Source organism: Bicyclus anynana, chromosome 16 (assembly GCF_947172395.1).
Source record: "Bicyclus anynana chromosome 16, ilBicAnyn1.1, whole genome shotgun sequence".
Lineage (NCBI taxonomy): Eukaryota > Metazoa > Arthropoda > Insecta > Lepidoptera > Nymphalidae > Bicyclus > Bicyclus anynana.
Genome location: NC_069098.1, coordinates 15,369,617 through 15,390,522, shown reverse-complemented (window position 1 = coordinate 15,390,522; position 20,906 = coordinate 15,369,617). Strand labels below are relative to the sequence as shown.

The 20,906-nt window shown below is 35.5% G+C and overlaps 1 protein-coding gene across 1 annotated transcript in view; it reads right to left on the bottom strand.

The window, feature by feature from the left end:
• The window catches only part of LOC112054763 (dopamine D2-like receptor), a 228,098-nt gene that overhangs the window by 164,056 nt on the left and 43,136 nt on the right, over positions 1-20,906 (bottom strand). The window contains exon 2 of the mRNA XM_052886107.1: positions 16,423-16,501. The gene's annotated coding sequence lies outside the window, so the exon portion shown is untranslated. The remainder of the gene's footprint in view (positions 1-16,422; positions 16,502-20,906) is intronic.

The window sequence follows — 20,906 nt, the reverse complement described above, 5'->3', positions numbered from 1 at the left end:
AAAGAAGTGTATACGTATACTGTAAAAAACGTGTTATGCTGCATCTGTCAAAGTTTTGTCCGTACAAGTCACCAAAAAAAACTTTCCGGAATAGACTGACCATAGCAAATGTCACAGTCACCCTATAGAGACTACAATCGCCCGGCTCGCACCGCCCTAGTCTCATACAGTCCATTACGAGCGCAGCTCAGTCGCTGTAAACACAACCCAGGATGCCTCACCGGATCCTGGAAGGCTTTTGCATTGCAAAGCAAAGTTCTTCAAGCATAACACGTCTCAAAGTTCGATACAAACCTTTACAGATTTTGCTTTGGATGTAGTGGTAAGATGGCTAATTTGGAACTCTCGTAACTTTAATTTTAAGTTTTCGGCTTTATTTGTCACCATTATCTAATAATTACCTGACTTTTAAAAGGTGCTTTTAAACTTAGCATAATTGAAATAAAACAATTTTGACTTTGACTTTTAACGACAATCAATTATCAATTTGTTTACAAAAATTATTGACTTGCAGTACTTACTGGGTTGGGTTTTAAAAGAATTTTTCTTCGGAGAAGTTCATAGTCCAAAGTTGGAAGGATGGGTTTACATCCCCTGCCTTTACGAAAGCGTTAAGCCGTAGGTTTCGGCCAATATTATTAACATCAGCTGATAAAGATCATTGCAGAGTCAAACACCCTAAGCCCGACAACCCAATGATATTTTTTACTATAGATATGTCACTAGTGCGTCAAAACTGACGCGCACTAAATTGGCTAATTGTCTTAACTTCATTTAGTCGCCATTGTAAATCACTAAAGTTATACATATAAATAAATAATACATAATTATTGTTTACAATGTCGAGTTGTGTATTCAGGAAGTGTATAAGCTATGTATACCTACATAAATATATACAGAGTGCTCGGGAGAATTTTCCATAACTTCAATGTGTTGACCAGTCCACTTATAGGAGCTGAACTGCATGATTTATATTAAAAAAAAACCTTTTTATGTTTACATACAATGTAATTCAAATATTTCCGACTATTCATGTAACACACACCTTTTTTATCCTTGCATTTTAAAATACGTAAAACTTGGCTACGTATTAATTACAAGGATGCGTTTATGGGACACATATGGGTTCTATTTACAAAAGAAATATTATTTACCCCGAACATATTAATTTTAGAACACATGTTTCCTGAACATTTTTAGTTATCTAGGACTCTGTATAACGTAAGTAAACACAAAGTTGTGCATGTGTGCAGTCAGTGATTCTGTATGCACGTAACGTATCTAATAATCTTCATAAAATCTTTGCAACAATTCGTATAGCAGCAACATGTTGAGTCTAATATCCAAATCTCGTTCATAATGAAGGAAGCCTATCCATATAGGGCAGGCCATTAAAATAGGTTAATGATAATGGTCGGTATACCTTTGTATTACATTGCAAACTATAATAATCCGGCCAATATAGTTCAAGTCAGCAATGAAATTAGCACAGTCATACATATAAAATTTTATGAGTTTAGATTTTGATGATATTTAGACAAACAATATGAGTTTCAGAATAAGCCTTTATTTCGGTATCCAAAACCACTTTAATTTTATTTTGTTTGTATATAAAATTATAATTAAAACCTCCCTCGAAAGCCAGTGCGTCAGCTTTTAGCGTTATGAGAAATCAAAAAATTCTATTCTAAGAGTCAATTTAGTTCAGCCTCAATTTCGACTTTTGAATAAAAACTTCATAAAACTTAATCGCAGAGTGGGAAGTACTTGACATGCAGAAGTTCGTTTGAAAGCTCGAATCTAGATAAAGATCTAGGGCAGACCAGATTTATTATAATACTTGTGGCTATGAGAGGCGAACATTTACTGGAACCTAGCGTTTTCGGCTACAGACGACATCGGTTTTGTGATCATGAAGAATCGAATTTAAAGCCTCAGTAGGTCAGGAAATATCGTAGGTTTCACCTACACTGGTAAATTATATTCACTATTACAGGTTTTTTACATATTTGGAAGAAAAAAAGCCAAAAAAAATACAAAAATCCACCGTCTACCGACGAGGAGTTACGAACCTGAACTGAAGAAGTATTTTCCATTACGTACAATTTATATGTACACTGCCTATCAGTGGCGAAGAATGGAATTTAAATAGCCCAGTGGATATGATCACTGCCTCCGATTCTGGAGAGTGTGGGTTCGAATCCATCCATGGAATGCACCTCCAACGTTTCAGTTGTGTGCATTTTAAGAAATTAAATGACACGTGTCTCAAACGGTGAACGAAAAAAATCGTGAGGAAATCTGCATACCAGAGAATTTTTTTAATTCTCTGCGTGTGTGAAGTCTGCCAATCCACATTGAGTCCGCGTGGTGGAGTATTGGCCTAACCCCTTTCATTCTGAGAGGAGACTCGAGCTCAGCAATGAGCCCAATATGGGTTGAAATGATGAAGCCGCCCTAAAGAAAAAGAAATTCATATAGATACCGTTGTGCTTGGAGGTCCATACAAGAGACCTATGTCCAGCAGTGGATGTCTATCGGCTGATAAGGTAAATGTTTGCGTACTGCGATCTCACTTGATGTTAAGTGCAGATGTAGTATGAAAGCTGGCTCACTTGGAAGAGGTATCACGTTTATTGTATCAAATGCTCCAGGGAAGTTGTCTAAATCTGATCATATAGAGTTGTGGTTTATGTAATTTTTTTCATTTTCCTGTGACAATTGACGGTCACTGTCACACGAAAATGAAATCAAAAATTTGTAATTAAAATGAAATCACCGATTTCTTATTGATTAAAAATCTATCTTAATATATAAATGCGAAAGGTCATTCATCACGAAATCTCGAAAATCGCATGATGTACCGCTGAAATTAGAGGTATTTTATAGTTAGTAGGTCCACTACGAACATATTTTGCGATAGGGCCGAATTAAAGAGGTCTAAGGGCGGACGATGTCCCGGGCGTCCGCTAGTTTATCTATAATGTCAAGGCCTTGGTTTCGAGTCCTAAGTCAGGGTATGTATAACACTAAGCTTTTCTTTCTTCTAAGAAATAAACCCGCCAACGATGCTTGACCCTAAGATTGGCCGTTAAAATGTACAGATAATGATGACGATATCAATATCAGTAACGATATATTAGTATAATTAAATTCTGTTTTCTATTATTACGTTACTATTAAAAGCAAATAATAGGAAACAAACTGGACCGCCCGCTGACTCAACAAGATAAAGGAAGATTGACGAGATTTCAAAATAAGCTTTGTTGGCGGCCCAGCGTCGGACAATGGACCTCCTCCAATGGGTCCATGTCCAGTTGATAAATCGCTGAGTCGGCATTTACACAAACTTTGAATTTCATCTCTCATTCATTGGACAATAAGAAGCTATGGCATTATCCGCGAACTAAATGTCTATTCCATATTTTATTTTTATCACATTACATAAATATTTCTTCTTTTACTTATCGACGTATTATATGACTGTGATCGATTTTTTTTTGTTTAAATTTGGCTGTTGGGAAGCTTAGGCCATGGCTAGTTACCGCCAAAAATTTCCCGAGCTGATAATCGAACTCATTATATTTCTGTTAAAACTTCGCTAGCAGAGTCGAAGGTATAACATAGACGGATGAAACACAAAAACAAAGACTTAAATAATATATTAAAAGGGTACATTTCATATAAAAAAAACCATTACCTGAGAGTTGCCGTCAGCGTCACCGATTTGTCCCTCTATCTGCATGTTTATACCCATTTGTCCCCATTAATGGGGCATGTTTTAGTGTCCCTCGGGAGGTGTACCTTGTTTCAACCCTTGTATCCGTGAATAAAGGCAACAAAAGAGGGCTTTTTACAAAATTGGAGCATCCTATATATCTGTTTGATGATAGCGAGCGTGTCATCGATCTAAAGGACCCAGTGGATGGGAATGGAAATTTGGACCTTATTTTGTAACGAATGTTTATTTTTAAGGTATTTTGCAATACAAAATAGAAAATAATTTTAAAAACACTATTTTTTATGAATATATTTTTCTAAAAGAATCATAATTTCATTTTCTCTTTATAGAACAAAAAAAAGTGTAACAAATTTTTTTATTACAAAATTAGTCATCCTCATAAGCTTGACGTTTTTGTGAGGATGGCGAGTCCACTATTGTGTTAATTATTATATTAAAATAATCAAGGCTATTTAAAATTTGGGGCTAAACCCACCTCTCTGCAACAATGTGATTTGTTGATGGGCCTAAAGTTGTAATGTTTGATTTGTAAAGATCATTATTAGTTGATATAAAATTACCAGGGTAGACGGCTCAACGAATTTTCCGAATCACGAGGTAAAACACTACCAAATGTGCAACTGAGAAATTCTCGGAAAAAAGGGAAGCTCAATATTTTATAACCCAATAAAATATTACTTATACGCTTATATTAGCTTATCACTGGGCCAACGAGGCAAAAATAGACAAATAATATTTTATACTAATTAATTTTCAAAGGGGAGTGAAAAGGTGTTGAAAGTTTGTACGGACAGTCCTTCATTTTTAGAGTTACAATTTGTTCATATCATAAAAAATAAAAAATATGAAATATAACGTGATTCAAGAATTTTTAAAATTCAACCCCTAAAGTAGTGAACTGTCGGTTGAAAGTTTACATTGATTTCCACGCGGACGAAGTTGCGGGCGTCAGCTACTAACACGATACAATTGAAAATACATAAAGCGACATTCCCGTTCCCATATATTCACATACTCCTAAAAAATTTACTTTAACAAATTGCGCATTCCCCGACATAATACGCGGAAGTGTCAACGCCTTGGGACGGTTTAGTTGAAAGCCCCGACATAAAGTCCGATTTGGTCCCAACCTCGTCCCGACATAAAGTCCAGCGAGTTGAGATAAAGGTTTACGAGCCCGGAATGACCTTTAGAAGCTTTAGTCGTTTTAACGTCTTCACTAAAATGCATTTTGGTTACCATTATAGTTTTATCGATAAGTTTTCAGACAGTTATGTTCAACTAATAGGGCGATGGCTGAAAGTATAAATTGCTACAAAACTGACTGAGGATATGATTTATACTGGCTGACGCCGCATGGTGTGGTTTCCCTTCCTGTAGAAATACGGGGATAATATACAGTCCTTCCTCGATAAGTGGACTATCTAACAATAAAGAATTTTCCAAATCGGACCAGTAGTTCCTGAGATTAGCTTTATAATATTATTATAGATAACTCCAAAATTGCTTATCGTAGGATCTTACTAGTCAAAGTACATATGTGTTTTTTCTGATTTCCTTGTTTTACAACTGTCCTGTTTACAAATAAAACAAAAAATAAGTAATGAATTCGGTCAAACCCTTAAGTTTTAGTACATCTAACATTTTTTGAATTTATCAAGAAGATGGATAGATTAAATAATAAAACATTTCCCTTGGAATTCGTGTTTGTTTCTGACATATTTATTGCTAACTGCCAACACGGTAAATATGGGAATATTTTTTAGGATATTTCCTCATCTTTTCCATGCTCCATATAGACAACAAAAATACGCGAACGTATCAACACGATCGCGATGTAAATACATTACGAAACAGCATTCGTCTTAAAATAAGGAACAAAACAACACCCTTTTACCGCACCAATACCTTTTACATACAAATCAGATTGTATGAAAATGTTCAAACCGAGGAAACTCGAACTACCCTCGTGGAGCGAGAGCCTGCCATTGCTAGACATACTTCATTTTAGAAAGGCAGAAATTTTTACAGCTTATGCATCTATAATAGACGGTAGCCAATCACGGAGTTTGGACTGTGGTGGCTTTGGAAGATTTCAAGGGTCCAGGCCCTAACCGCCCGCCGTATTTTTTTTGTATTGTGCCGTATACGAATTATGTAAGTATTGTGGAGTTGTGTCTGTAAGGTAGCATCGCGGCAACCCTTTGAAAAACACTGTAAAAGATTTTTTAAGATAACTTCATAGGTATTTAGCGAGGTGATGCCACGAAGCTAAGGTGCTGGCTACTGGAGGAGTAATTCCTCATAATATTTCGGAAAAATAAACGAATGATCCCACATATTATTCCTGAGAAAATGTCAGAAAATTACTTTTTATACCTGCTACCTTTCACCACTACCACCATGGTTCATACTCCCTTATTTTCTACTTACCTATAGTAAGAGCACTGACTGACAAATTTTCTGCCTTCCGAAAATGGGGGATGTCTGGCTGTCACGGACACTCCTATCAGTCGATAGCAATAATTCTGTTGGCACTCTTCCCCCAACATGTCGGATATAAACGGAAGTTATTCCTTATTGCGTCGGATATAAAAAGATCACAAATGTAGAGAACTCGTTATTCTGGGGAGTGTTTGAATAATGGGATGTGCTTGTTGCCTTTTGATGTGACGCCTTCGAGTTATTATTTTTACGGGCTTTTATCTCTTTTCTATTTCTCAGATAGAAAAATACCTGATGAGGAACGTATGTTACCAAAACACTAATAATGGTATGCATAATTCATCATTATCATCATCATATCAGCGGATGGACGTCCACTGCAGGACATAGGCCTTTTGCAGGGACTTCCAAACACTACGATCCTGAGCCACCTGCATCTAGCAAATCCCTGGGACTCGCTTGATGTCGTCAGTCTACCTGGTCGGTCGATCACCACTGCACTTTCTAGTGCGGGTTCGCCATTCCAGTACCTTTGATCCTCAACATCCATTGGCTCTTCGAACTATGTGCCCCGCCGAGCTTCGCGACTCGTTGAGGGATGTCGGTGTCTCTAATCTTAGACGACATCCAAAAATAAATAGACTTTCAGAAGCAGACAAAATTGATGATAAGCTTCATGTTATTCTAGATAGAGACAGCATTTCTACTTTTCTGTATAATTTGCTTCTTTCTTCGGACATGCTATATCACATAGTATTTAATGCACTTATTTACTCGTATTGTAATGTGGGTATCAATAATAATCGTTGCAAAATCGGCCTGTTAAAACAAAGACAGTTTCAAAGCTCTAAATGCCAAACATGTGCTCAACTAATACCAGCAGATTTGGTTGAATACAATCCAATAGCTTAGCTTGTTGCATGCAGTGGAGCTGAAAAATAAATCTGCCATTTGTAAAACATCAGCTGGCATTTATTGCTGTTCGCTTTTTATCTGTGATAGTTCTGTTCCAGCGAAATACGAAACCGGAGATTGAAACTTCAAGCACTAAGCCTCAATAGCTTGGACCGGGAAGATTTAGTTATCCTAACAACTACTTCAAAGTTGTTGTTAAAAGTGATATATTTAGGTAAGTTTAACTAAAACTAGTTGAAGTGGCAATTGGCGGGCCACATAGAAGAGCCGATGGACGTTGGGGTCCTAATGGCGACCCCGCACTAGAAAACGCAGTGTTACTCGACCCCACCAGAAGGACTGATGACATCAAGCGAGTCGCAGGTATTCGTTGGATAGAAAATAATTCCTTCTAAATTATAGGTATCAGAGACACGTTACTGCATTTATAGCATGTATGAAATGCAAGCCACTGATTGTAATAATTAAATTGTTGCATGTTTAAGAAGCAATTTGGATTTTCGTTCTTAATTAAATAATAATAAACCGTCTATAACAATAATACTTTGCAAAACATGCTCGAATTTCTAGTAATATTATTCGCGTCAATCTGAAGTATATAGGTGTTCAGCTTTAAGTCTACTATTTCTCCGGCACCACATCGGCCATACTACATAACAGTGGAAATACGAGTAAGCATATCTCTAATACTTCTATGGATGAATTCTTTCCAAAACCACTTCTACTATTTGGTTCTTAAAAAAGAGGTCAAATGATTAATCCGTAGCCAACCGTCCTCATGAATTAGAGGCAAAACGAGTGACACAACCCACTCCACTCGCCACACATTGATTCAAAGGAAAAACGGAAACGCGTTAATGAGATACCTACTCATAAATTAAAAAGGAAAATTCTTTTGAGAAAATAAGAAAGTTTCAAAGTTTCTGAATCCGCGACGGTTTCCTTTTCAACCTCTTCATTTATAGCCGTCTGGTATTTTTCTATTTTCTAATTAAAAATATTTTGGAAGTTCTTCTTATAAAACTTGTTTTTAAAATGTCAGTTGAAGATCGGGTGTTGTCTTAAATAAATAAAATAAATAAATAAAGGAAGGACATCACACTACAAGCTAAAACCGACCTGCCTGTTTTTTTTATTTACTGTGTTACCTTTACATAAAGCTAACTTGTTATGGTATGTAGGTATCTTTATTTTTTGCAACACGTTATGGCAGTCATTTCGAAAACACAATACATTTGTTTATGTGTTCATCTCAGAATACAGTTTGTTGATTAATCATCTGAGGTATTTTACAGTAAAAATATTAAACGTCTGTTACCTACTTAATGATAATAATCCCTACTTAATGCTATACTTTATTAAATCATCACAATATAGCATTCAAAGAATAGCGAATAGAATATATAATAGCGAATAGATAATATAGTATCTTTGTAAATTTGATCACTTTTTTGAAGGAATGCGATGGATTTTTAGTTTTCTGTCTGTCCATTTAGTTCTCGGTCTACGAGATTAAAACTGCAAAGTTTCACAATATATCAACTATTCTAAAGTACATTCTTCCTCGGGGTTGAAAATGTCAAAGGAATACAATCATACCATAATTCAACCACGCCGCAAATCCCAAATCACACAAGGCGGTGTCCATTAAGAGCTTTCCCTCAGGATATGCTTCCTGAAGATTTACGGTGCACGTCTGAATGAAGAACTAGACCCATTTATAATCTAGATTTCTAGACTGAAACAGCTTTATACAAAGAATAGTGAGAAACGGAAACACTCTGAGGAATAATTTAATTTTTAGTCGATATTAACATTTTGATAATTTTAGTTCAAATATTTTTAGTTTAGTTAAAAGCTCTGTGAGTATGGGGTTATGAGATGCCATCAGTTCGACTACTTATCATTACGAGTACCAGACTATTTTAAAGGCCCACTATAGGGCCAGGTCTCCCTCCATAAGGAGAGAAGACATAGAGCTTAGACTCACCACACAGGTCAGACGAAGAAATTGGAATGTGCTCATGTGGTGGACACTTATTTTATCTAATGTTATATTTTTGGGAAAGGCTCAAGAGACGAGCACCACAAGATGATATAAAAAAGACACAATTATGTTTGAGAAATTCACTGAATTTAGCACCTAACACGCCTTAATATAAAAATACTTAACATCCAGCTTAACGTCTAAGTATAGATTGCAGGAATAATGAGAGACTATACTATATAAACAATTACGTTTTACAATCGCGTAAAATTGTATTTAATTCCTCAGCGTTGTTTAATTCAGCAATATTTCTGTTTCCCGCTTATCTCCCAAGTCAGCCATCGCGGAAATTCTCCAAGCTGTCAATATAAACAATTTCCTTTGATAAAGGATGAAAGGAATCGATTCGAGCGTTCTTTGAGAATGGCTTTCAGATAATTTATCAGCATTTTATCAGTTATGTCTGAAGTGTACACTGTACATGTGAGTCACGTTCGAGTATCGAGATCATACCAGGGACCGGTAAAACGGACGTATTAGTTTCACCGAAAAGCAGTTTTTTGAGCTTATTCAACACCGGAATAGTAAAAACGAATATTCGATTGATGGACAGGTACAGACAGACTACTTAACCTTAATTTTTTTTTTTTTTTAATTTAATGCTATGACGAATTTTGCTAATAAAGGTGATTTATTGTCAATCCCAATTTATAGTTTGGAGATTTCAGAGCCGTGTATGTTAGTTCTATGATCTATCATCTGCAATGGTAAGTGTTCTGAAGAGCCAAAAGCAATATATACTTACATGGTCACTAGTTGACCGATTTATCAAATCTTTTCTGGAATTATGGAACCATCTTCATGCTGTGATCTTTTCTATACTTTAATATTTCACATATAATTTCTTCAAAAGCTGTCTACGCATTGACAATTCGGAGCCTTTAGTCCCATTCGCACGAGAGTTTTTATAACGGACGTTAAAAAACGTTTAAATACAACAAATGCATTCCCAAGTACGAGTATTTATGTTCACAAGACGCTTTTTTTCGAGCAGTGTTACATTTTTAATTTTGGGTGTTGGATTAGACCGTCATTTAACTTCATAGTTTATTTGAACGCTTTTTAACATACGTTAAAAAACTCTCGTGCGAATGAGGGCTTAGTGTTACGATTATTCAAGTGTACAGTGTGTAATGGTGCCAGTTTAACCATTATAAAAGCGAAAAGACATATTTTTTTAAATAATACTACTTCTATTTCAATTTGGTCTATAAGTCAAGAGTAAATAAATAGTCATCTACTATATAGGCATTCCATTCTAAGCTGTATATTCATTTACCATCATGAGTGATGGCTGACAATCGCAGGCATTTACGATGTAGAAATTAAAAGAAGAAAAAATATAAACTGCCTATTAACATATATTCCTATCATCATCATGATAAATCATGTTTAATTGATTAAATTGTCATCCACAACGTAAATATCTCCAAGACTACATTCTGTCCGTCCATGTAGCGAGATACACAAGACAAAGGACAGAAATGGCACACTCTACATAGCTATTACATAGAAGTGGCCATATTTACTGTCGCTCTTACACAATTAATGTTAGTTAAGTGCTTGTCCCATTGTCCCGAAGCTATATCAAATTATATCCCGTGATATCTTCGCTGCGAGGTATGGTGTAGGTATACCGAAGGTTTCCTTTATAAACATTTCTGTATAGCTTTATTTATGTTTACCATTCATCTACCGCTATGAACGGAGGGAAAACTACTCGAGAAAGGCTCTATATTGGGAGAAAGAAATAACAAAAATATGTCTTGCATTGAAAATGGGTCTTTTTTGGTAGGAATGATGTATTCTCAGACCAATTATTGTATAGACCTGCCTCGCTAGATCGTTACTTTTCTGTCAAAATATATGATCAACGATCTAATGCGATTATAAAAACTGTCTCTATAGAATCGATGTTAAATAGTTGTAATCGTGTTCGTCGGTAATAGAGCTTCGTAAAAATACCTTTTTGTGTAAGTGAATTGTGTAAAAAAACGGGCAAATACTTCTAGTTTAGTATAAGATATATACAAAATCTAAGCTCGTTTTCCTTAGAAAATGACAGACAATTTTGTTCGTGACATTGAGTGCGATACAGGTCCTTCTATAATTGGTCTGAGGTTGTATTACATGTGGCATCGTGACTACGTTTCTTGAGATCAGACATGGTATTATTTAGCGATCTTTGCAACCCTATAATATATATATTTAGAAAATTATGGATGCATATTCCGGAACACTTATTCTTTAATGGAAAACTGCATTATTAACTAGTAACATAGGCTATATTTTATCCCTACATTCCCATGGGAATGGGAGCTACGCAGCTGGTATACACTAATATTATGAAGAGGAAAAATTTGTATTTATGTATGTAACAAATATACAAAAAATTACTTCACTGATTTAAAAAAGTTCTTTTACCAATGGATAGTTTTAGTTACATTATTCACAAGTAAATAAACTACATTTTATTCCTATATTGCCACGGGATCAGGAGCTACGCGGTTGAAACCGCGGGGCGGGCTAGTCTATACTTATAATAAAACTGGTCAAATTCTATACAACTTTGTGCAATTTGAGATTTTACTTATGCCATTTGTAACAACAAACGTTAGCGTGGCATAAAAAACGCCAGCGCCATCTAGATTCTATACTTATTACTTATAATACGAAATCTGTACATTTTGTACGTTCTGTACATTGAAGATATTTTGAAAATTTTTGTCAGGGGCATTATATAATCGATACTGAAGCTAAAAAAAATTTTTTTCGATTTTTTGTCTGTCTGTCCGTGTTTTTTTGTTATTCGGGCACCACGCTGAAACTACTGCATTAATTCAAATAAATCTTAACACGGTTTAAGACCATAATACGGGAAAGTTTATAGGATACTTTTTATTGCGAAAATAAAATGAGAAGGGGATGAAATAGGGGTTGAAAGTTTGTATGGAAATTCCTTTATTATTAGAGTTACAGTTTTAAAATTTGTTCATAAATCATAAAAAAAATACAAGATAATGTAATTCGAAAATTTTTAAAATTCAACCCCTAAAGTGTTGAAATAGGGCTTGAAAGTTTACATTGATTTTCACGCGGACGAAGTCGCGGACGTCCGCTAGTCTTACTATCCTACTATAATATTATAAAGGCGAAAGTTTGCGTGTAAGTGTGTAAGTATGTTTGTTCCTCTTTTACTCTGTGACTACTGAAGCGATTTGGCTGAAATTTGGAATGAAAATAGATTTTACTCTGGATTATCACATACGCTACTTTTCATCCCGGAAAAATCCATAGTTCCCGCGGGATTTGTGAAAACTGAATTCCACGCAGACGAAGTCGCGGGCGTCCGCTAGTATACAATGAATACATTGTCAGCAAGCGTTGATGAGCGATGGGTCGGACACATACGCGGTCACGGGGCGCGGTGAACCAGCACTAACGCCATAAGCGCGACACATTTCCACCCCTAAGTGGGCTGTGATTTGTTGTGGAACACTAGCTGTTGCTACCCGGCGTTTCTCGAGTAACATACTTGAAAAGTTGCCAATGTATGGGTGTTGCATTTTAAAATATTTAATTCGTTGCCTCAAAACATGAATTGCCCTATAAAACATTTAAACCTGCACTTAGAAAGTGGGTCATTAATTATGGATTTTATTCAACCAGAGATATTTTAACTATAAAAATAAATGAAAAAAACATGTAGATAATGTGTTATTTTTTGTATTTATTTATTAATTATGTATATAATTTGACATTGTAATGATTATAGTTTAGATTTATTATTATTTGACATATGTACCTGCACAGATTGTAATTTTTTAAACCTTTTATTTAATTTTATATTTTTATTTAATCATTTGCTCTTAAATTTAATTTTTTATGTTTTGTCAATATTTTTTTTTTCATCTGTAATATAAATTGTTGTATGCCAGAAATAGCTGAATACATTTGATTGTATTTGTTCTCAGCAAACAAAGAATTGAATTGAATTGAACATAGATTCAACGAATAAATTAAGAAATGTGATTCTGTACAATTTGCACGCCGTAGTCAAAACATAGTATCTACGCTTATAAAATTAATATTATATGCTCGTGTTATTGTTCACAGATTAAAGCAGATGAATTGAATTTGAATGTTTTTTTTATAAATCTGAGTTGACTTTGGAAAAAACCTAACTCACGCTAAAGAAATGTTTTCCATCGTGCGGTATATATACCAGTTCTAACGTTGTGCGTTCGGAGAGTTCTACATAGTATTAGTAATTTGTGATAAGTTTTTTGGATTTGTGAGAAACTGAATTCCACGCGGACAAAGTCGCGGGAGTTTGCTAGTTAGTATCTTATTTGAAAAACTGATGATGTTATATTTTTTATAGTCATATAAATATCTCCCTAAGTATATAATAATGCGATGAGATGCTTATAAAAATCATTCCCTTCAGCCCTTAAGATTTTACCGATAATATAAGGGAGATAAAGTCATCGACTCATAAAGTAGGTTCATTAAACCCTTAACGACCTATCGAAATTGACGTAGAGGGGTAGTAATGGGGTGGGAAATAAAAGCAATTACTAGGGATAATGACACTAATCGAAACCTTCAATATTTACGTTAATTTGCGATTTTAATGAAAACGTGTGCGTCTCGGGACCCTAAACAGAAGTGATAACTTAAAGCTGCTGCCGTACGCGTGAAAGAAAGAGAAGCCAGACAGAGTGGCACCGTAACGCGTTACGTTAAGAAACGATTTACCCAATTTTTGTGAAGTGATAACTATCACTTCAAAAAAATGTTGTTTATGAATCTCACACAAATAAATCGCTGGAATGGCGGTGTCGCCATTCCAGCTCGTTGGGACCCTAACGTCCATCAGCTCTGTGAACTATGTGCCCCGCCCATTGCCATTTCAACTTCCCGACTCGCTGAGCTATGTCGGTGACAGAGCATTAGGTACGAATAAAAGTTAAAATACCAACTTTATATTACCTTTAACAGTATATTATTATTATATATAGTTTATTTGCACACCACAATGACAAATACAAGAGAAGTAGAAACATATTATGAAGAGGTCAGCATACAAAAGACGGCCTTAGATATCGCTAATTAGCGATTTCTTCCAGGCAACCTTTAGTTTAGGAAAACATAAGGCCATCGAGCTGGTATAAAACAAAAAATAACCATAGTATTAGTAATACACACAAATACAAATAATTTACATTTTAATACATTGACAATGTTACACAAATACCTAATATAATACATAGCAAAAAGCGTTTCGTTTCGTTTATTTGTCACACAAAAAGGTATTACAATTGTTTTGAAGTTCAAGAACTGGCTGTACTAGCTAGATTTTATGGATCTATCTGTGTTAAGGACAAGCAGCCCTCTCCCTCGGATTAATTATAATTATAACATTAAAGTGTGAGTGAATTAAAAAAAAAACAAATTAGGTAAAGTTTAGGTGTTTGTGTGTGCGCGTGTATGTGTGTGTTTGCGTGTGTGTGTGTGTGTTTGTGTCTTTTGATACTTATATTATAATAATACCATAATTATTATGATGAGAATTTGAATTAAAAATATACTAATTTAATCCCAGTATCGTACTCTTCATATATCCAAATATGCATTGCCTACTCCGAATACTCTTAACAAATGATCGAAGAACGAATTTTCCATTTTATACTATTTATACGTATCTATAGTGCTTACTCTATATAAAAACCTTGTGCACGCCACTAATCCATACAATAGGGTAGAAGTGAGATATCAAACAAGAAATATTAAAAATGTGACGCATTCGAGAAAACATTACATGAAAGTTCTTTGGACTCTTGGGCATACTTTGAGTCACTATAAAAGCCAATTTAAACAAAATATACTCAGAAACTATCCATAACGTTTTACGGCATGTATAACATATAAAAGAGGCTCAATTTTTATAACGTCAAAATGGCGGCCGTAACGCAACGCAAACGAGGGTAGCTGAAGATAAACGGACGGAGGCAGGATATTGAATCCTTCAAGGTCAGTGAGGTCGTATTGGACCACTAGAACTACTTGTTTTGTTACTTCTTTTCCCGAGTCTTTCGTAACCGCATTCTCAATATTGACAGAGGGAGAGACAGTCACGGTTAGACCTTCGTAATTTTATAAGAGAGGTTCTTAGGCCATGCCCAATGCGCCAGTTCCATCATATAATTGTAATATTCAGCCCATATTGTTTGAAATATGTATTTAATTATAAGATGTCCTCAGTCCTCAGTCGCCAAATACTTAGCTTTCTAATTTTCTAATACCGATTTTCCCACCTTCTTATGGTTTTATAAGCCCCCATTCAAACGAGCGAATATAGAACAAATACATTCCCAAGTATATGTTCACACGTCAGCGTTTTAAAAACTCGACGCTTTTTTTCGAGTAGTGTTGCATTTTCAATTTTGGGCGTTGGAAATAGACGTTCATTTAACTTCATATTATATGTGAACGCTTTTTTAACTAACTCTAACTACTGCCTGCCCTTAGGCACCATGTTCCAAACTATATATTTGCCTGTTTTACCTATGGTACGAGCTTGCGAAGGAGCACAAATGGCAAACTTTCAGATTTTATCTTTGACGAAGATCAGGCGCATACAGGTCCTTAGATTACAACACATGCTTCTTTTTAAATAAGCGGATTTAAAGAGAAAACAAACAGAGTTATTGAATGAAAGTCTGGCGTCTAAAAATTCCTTGAGTAGAGTCACGGACATGTGAACGTTGTATGTAGGGTTAATTACGTCCTTGACAGTTAACTAACACTCCCCTTTTCCACTCAAGTCACTCTCGCCGCCTATCCCATAAAGAATTATTATCCAATAATAGGTGTGGACTGATCGAACGCGAAGACAAGAATGAGCTACGAGTAGACCGCCCGAGAAGCCGCTTATATCACCAGCAGTATTTCTCCCACTACTCACTTAACTTCGTACGATCGCGGCTCATAACGACACGAGCCTCCCTCGCGCCCACAAATAAGTAAACATATTGGAAGACAGTTTAAGACAAAGTAAGCATACAGTGAAAAATCGGAATTTATATAAAGAAGATGCCAACAACTAGGATAATACCGGCGCGAGAAGTAAGTATGAGTACGTAAAAGTGTTTTAAATGTTTAACTTAGCATCTAAGTTTCCCTCGCCGCGCCGCGCCGGTCTTTTATATTTCTTTCGTTAAGTTTTTCTTGAAGAATATTAGCACGGCAATAACCCGTATTACCTTACCTTATTTTCTTTTTCTGTCTTAACTCATTTTCCGCGCCAGTCACCGTTACTTTCCTTTTGGAAATTATGTGAAACGTACCTGAAAATGGGAAAACAGGATTAGAGACGAATACAATCTGGGAATGTAATTTTAGATTTTATTTTGCTGTCTCGTTTGTTCAGTGGATCATTGCTCATGAGGACTTGGGTTCGAGTCCTGGGCGATGCTTTGAAAATAGATTATTTTTTTCACAAAACGTTCTGCATTAGGCTGGGGTTGGGAAGGCAAGGTTACTAACCCTTATTTTGTTCAGCGTGGTCGTTACAGAGTCAATAAGTATTGCTATTGTAAGAAATGGAATATCACCAACTATTTGAATAAGTGATAAGCTTCTATTATTAGGATATAATTCAATTGAAAAATAAAATTATATTTTATTTTTAGGCTACGTCCTTTTACCCCTACGCTATTTTTTAAATTCTAAGTTTCTATAAATCTGAATATGTATTTAACTACGGATAATTTTACGGTAAGTTGTAACTTGAGAAAAACCAAACCATTTTCTTATTTCGTCCAACCAAAGATCCCGCCAAGTTTGGACGAAATTACAAATTACATTTAACCAGTTTCAAAGAAATAAAGTCCTCAGTTAATACAGTCGCGAAATTTGAGTCCACAATTCATATCGGACCCTCCCCAAGATCCGCAAACTTGATAATATTATGGTATTCGGTATTTATTATCTTCAATTTCCATTTTCCGAGTACAATGATTTAGAATTAAATTACAACTCGGACATTCTGGAGGCGGATGGAGTTGAAATAATATGTTTATTACGACAGACCCGATAATAAATAATTTTGTTTAATGTTTTCTGTGTATATTAATTTCACCGGCGTCCATTTTTATTCAATGACAAGGTCAGACCTTGGCTGCGATCTCATCTTATATTAAGTGATGGTGTAATCCTAATCTACTTAGAAGGTTTTATTGCAACTAACAATTAGTATGCTTGATGGCATGAATAAGTCCTATTGAAGCTTCTAATTGAGCGAGAATATTTTGGTTTTAGGGTTCCGTCATCAAAAGAAAAATACGGAACCCATTTCGGAACACACGGTTCCATTAAGTTGTGATAAACTTCCAAGTTCGTAAGAAAAGACACAGCAATTTATTAAGCAAAACAAAACCGCATATTTCACACTCTCAAGGGAATCATAACTCATCGGTCACTTCCCGTTAACTTAGAACTTTGAAATTTGGCAAGTAACAAAGTTATAGACAGGCACAATATAAATCTAAAAGTATACATAAATCTTGAAAAACAGGGAGTCTGAAACAGCTCGGCAAAAACTGTGCATTTAGATTCCTGAACTATTTATAATGATCCTGTGTACGGAACTCTCGGTGGACGAATCCGACTCGCGCTTGTCCGGTTTGTTTAATTTATTCTGCGGTTTCCACAAACAAAGCGGTTTTTTTCAGTAATTAATATTAAACAAATACTGGCTGAATTAGAAGTTAAAAATTGTCCAAAGGCCGGACCCTCGTTAATTGCCCTCAGTTGAGCTTCGTCGGCGGAATTCTAAATGGACCCGCGTGCTACAGTTAGTTATAAATCAACCGAATTGGGTGTAAAAAGGGTACAAACGAATTTTTCATATTCCACGCTGTGTGGGTAAAAACTTTTATGAATGAATTAGTTAAAATGTTATTGCTTAACTTACGCCTTCAGAATAAAAGACAAGGAAGACCTTTGAGTTTGCTTAGTGGGGATGATGAGGTCGAAAATAACTAATTAATATGTAATACACAAAGATTGTCTGGATCTTTGCATAATAAATAAGATTATAACATTTCAAAATCTACTAAAAATCTTTTATGGTAATTAGATGAAAATTCATATATTTTTACCTTCCTTACATTTTCATACTCGTATAACTATTGTTTATAAATATATTTTGGAAAAAGGACTCGAATTTATGGCCTAATAATGCGCAACCAAACAAGTCAACCACTAGGCTAACTTTCAGTTTCAACAGCTCAACGGTAAAGTGGTCGGAATTATCACCGAAGGGTGATGATTCGATCCCCACCCCGTGGGACTTATTGTCATACCCACTCCTTATACAGTATTTCCCGACTATTGGAGGAATAGGGATATAAGTCATATTTAAAAGATACGGCAAAATATATTATTTTATAAACACTGTAATTACAGTCGTATGAAAGCAAGCCATAGGGTTCTTAATTCACGAACTATCCCGTATCTGATTTAATTAGCTTTCTCACTTCAAGGGCACGTAAAAAACCACTTAGACTCATTATAAAGCCACGCTCTCCTCAAAGAGTTCCGACCCGCAAGCCTTTGATCCCGTCATAATCATGAGCCCTACTTTCAGTGTTACATCCTAACTTAACAATCATACAGTTCGTTTAAAAATTCAACAATAAGTTCTTGCCACCATTCCACGTGGGCATGATTTTTTTATAGTCATTTTGATAAGTTAGCTTAAGCTACCTAATACAGTAAGTAAAAATAAATACAAAAATACTTAGTGAAAAGAGTATATTAAAGTACATAAATTAAGTAAAGTACATAAATTACTTGGTAAAAAGAGAATATAAATAAGTTGACATACGATCTAAAACGACAAGACTGTGAGCGGTAGTCAGACATACTTGATTTTATGAATACTGAAAGTAAGTTATGCTCCTACCATTGCACAGTAATAAGTATTGTAGCGATACGTCAAAATTATCTAACATACTCGTATTTTGTCGTTTTAGAAAAATCCATTCTGTATGCTTGCTGGACTGCGATAATATTTTATTTAGCCGAGTGGTATTGTACACATGTTATGTTTTTTTTATTAGCTGTGTATTTTATTTATTAAACGTTACGAGACTTGAATCATATATTGGATTACGTTATATTTACGTAAACAAATTATTTTTGAAATTTTCACCCACCCTTCCCACCAGCCAGACCTGCACCATTTAAGAAAACCTCAATCGGCCTAGCCGGGCATCGAACCCAGTTCCGTCTTGTAAATCCACTCCATCACGGAAGCCGTCAGAAAACTAATTAATATGACCTAGATGGGGTTTTTGTACTATAAATGCATTGTATTTTTCTGACGAAGTTTTCCCGTTTTTCCTTTTACACTGTAGTATAAATTTCTCTATTTACCTCAAGCTGGTAAGCCGTTCATTAGTGTTCTGGACCGTTTCCAAAAAGGTAACACTATTCAAGAGATGCCTACGTTGTAAACCGAACCTCTCACATCCCTCCCGTACCTTAGCGAGAGATTTGCACTCTCGCCATCGAGTACTACGAAACAAAGCAAAAACATCTTTACCATCCTATGTTTAAGGTATCATATCGTGTGCCGCTGCTTTCTATTTAGTTAGGATCACTGACTGCTGAATTTAAACGAAAATGACTCTTGGATCCTAAGCGATATATTTACACTAAGACATTTTGAAAATTCCGCTTGAATAAAATCCTGAATTTTGATTAAATTTTTTGTCGAATTAAGGTAACTTGTTCTTTACCTCCAATTTCTAGTAAAATTACCAACGTTATATCACTTCTTTTGCTTAAATCATCATCAGAGTTTTTGTTACACCAAAACTGGGCCAGGTGTCTTTATATGAGAGAGCAATTGGATTCGGTTCCGGTTATTATCATTGGTATCTGGTAGTTAGTGCTCGTTACAGAGTCAAACAATATCACTCTATGAATGGCGCGTATAAACTCGAAATCTCCTCGCGTATCTAGCAAAACTAAGACAGTATGTTAATCTATAGTTGACTACCTAAGAGGCTGTTATTTAGCATTTTCTCATTTTTAAAAATAACTGAGAGTTTGTCAGCCCATGGGTAAATAATAATGGTGAACAACTATGCAGTTAGGAAGTAGTACCATTGGTAGGTAGCAGGTTTCAAGAGTCCAAATCCTCAATAATAAGCTTCTTGGAAAGCTTTCTAAAGACTTCTCTAAAAAAAATTACCACGAAGTTATTTGTGTCTAGCTAGTGATGACATGGTTTTTCATATTACATCGAAGAAAACATGAAAATACACTTAGTACCTACTTGGACTGCTGAGGGTCTGAAAACCCTTGACGGGTTTGACATAATAAGTCACCACTATATAACCTCTGCACTGTGATAGCCCAGTGGATATGACCTCCGCCTCCGATCCCAAAGGCATGCCCCGACCGGATTCGAACCGACCTCCAACTTTTTCAGTCGTGTGCATTTTAAGAAATTAAATATCACGTGTCTCAAAACGGTAAAGGAAAAACCTCCTGAGGAAACCTGTATACCAGAGAATTTTTATGATTCTCTGCGTGTGTGAAGTCTGCCAGTTCGCATTGGGCCAGCGTGGTGGACTATTGGCCTAACCCCTCTCATTCTGAGAGGATCGAGCTCAGCAGTGACAATCATGATCTAACCTCTACAGTTGTCTGTACTTACGAGTATATAAACTGTAGATG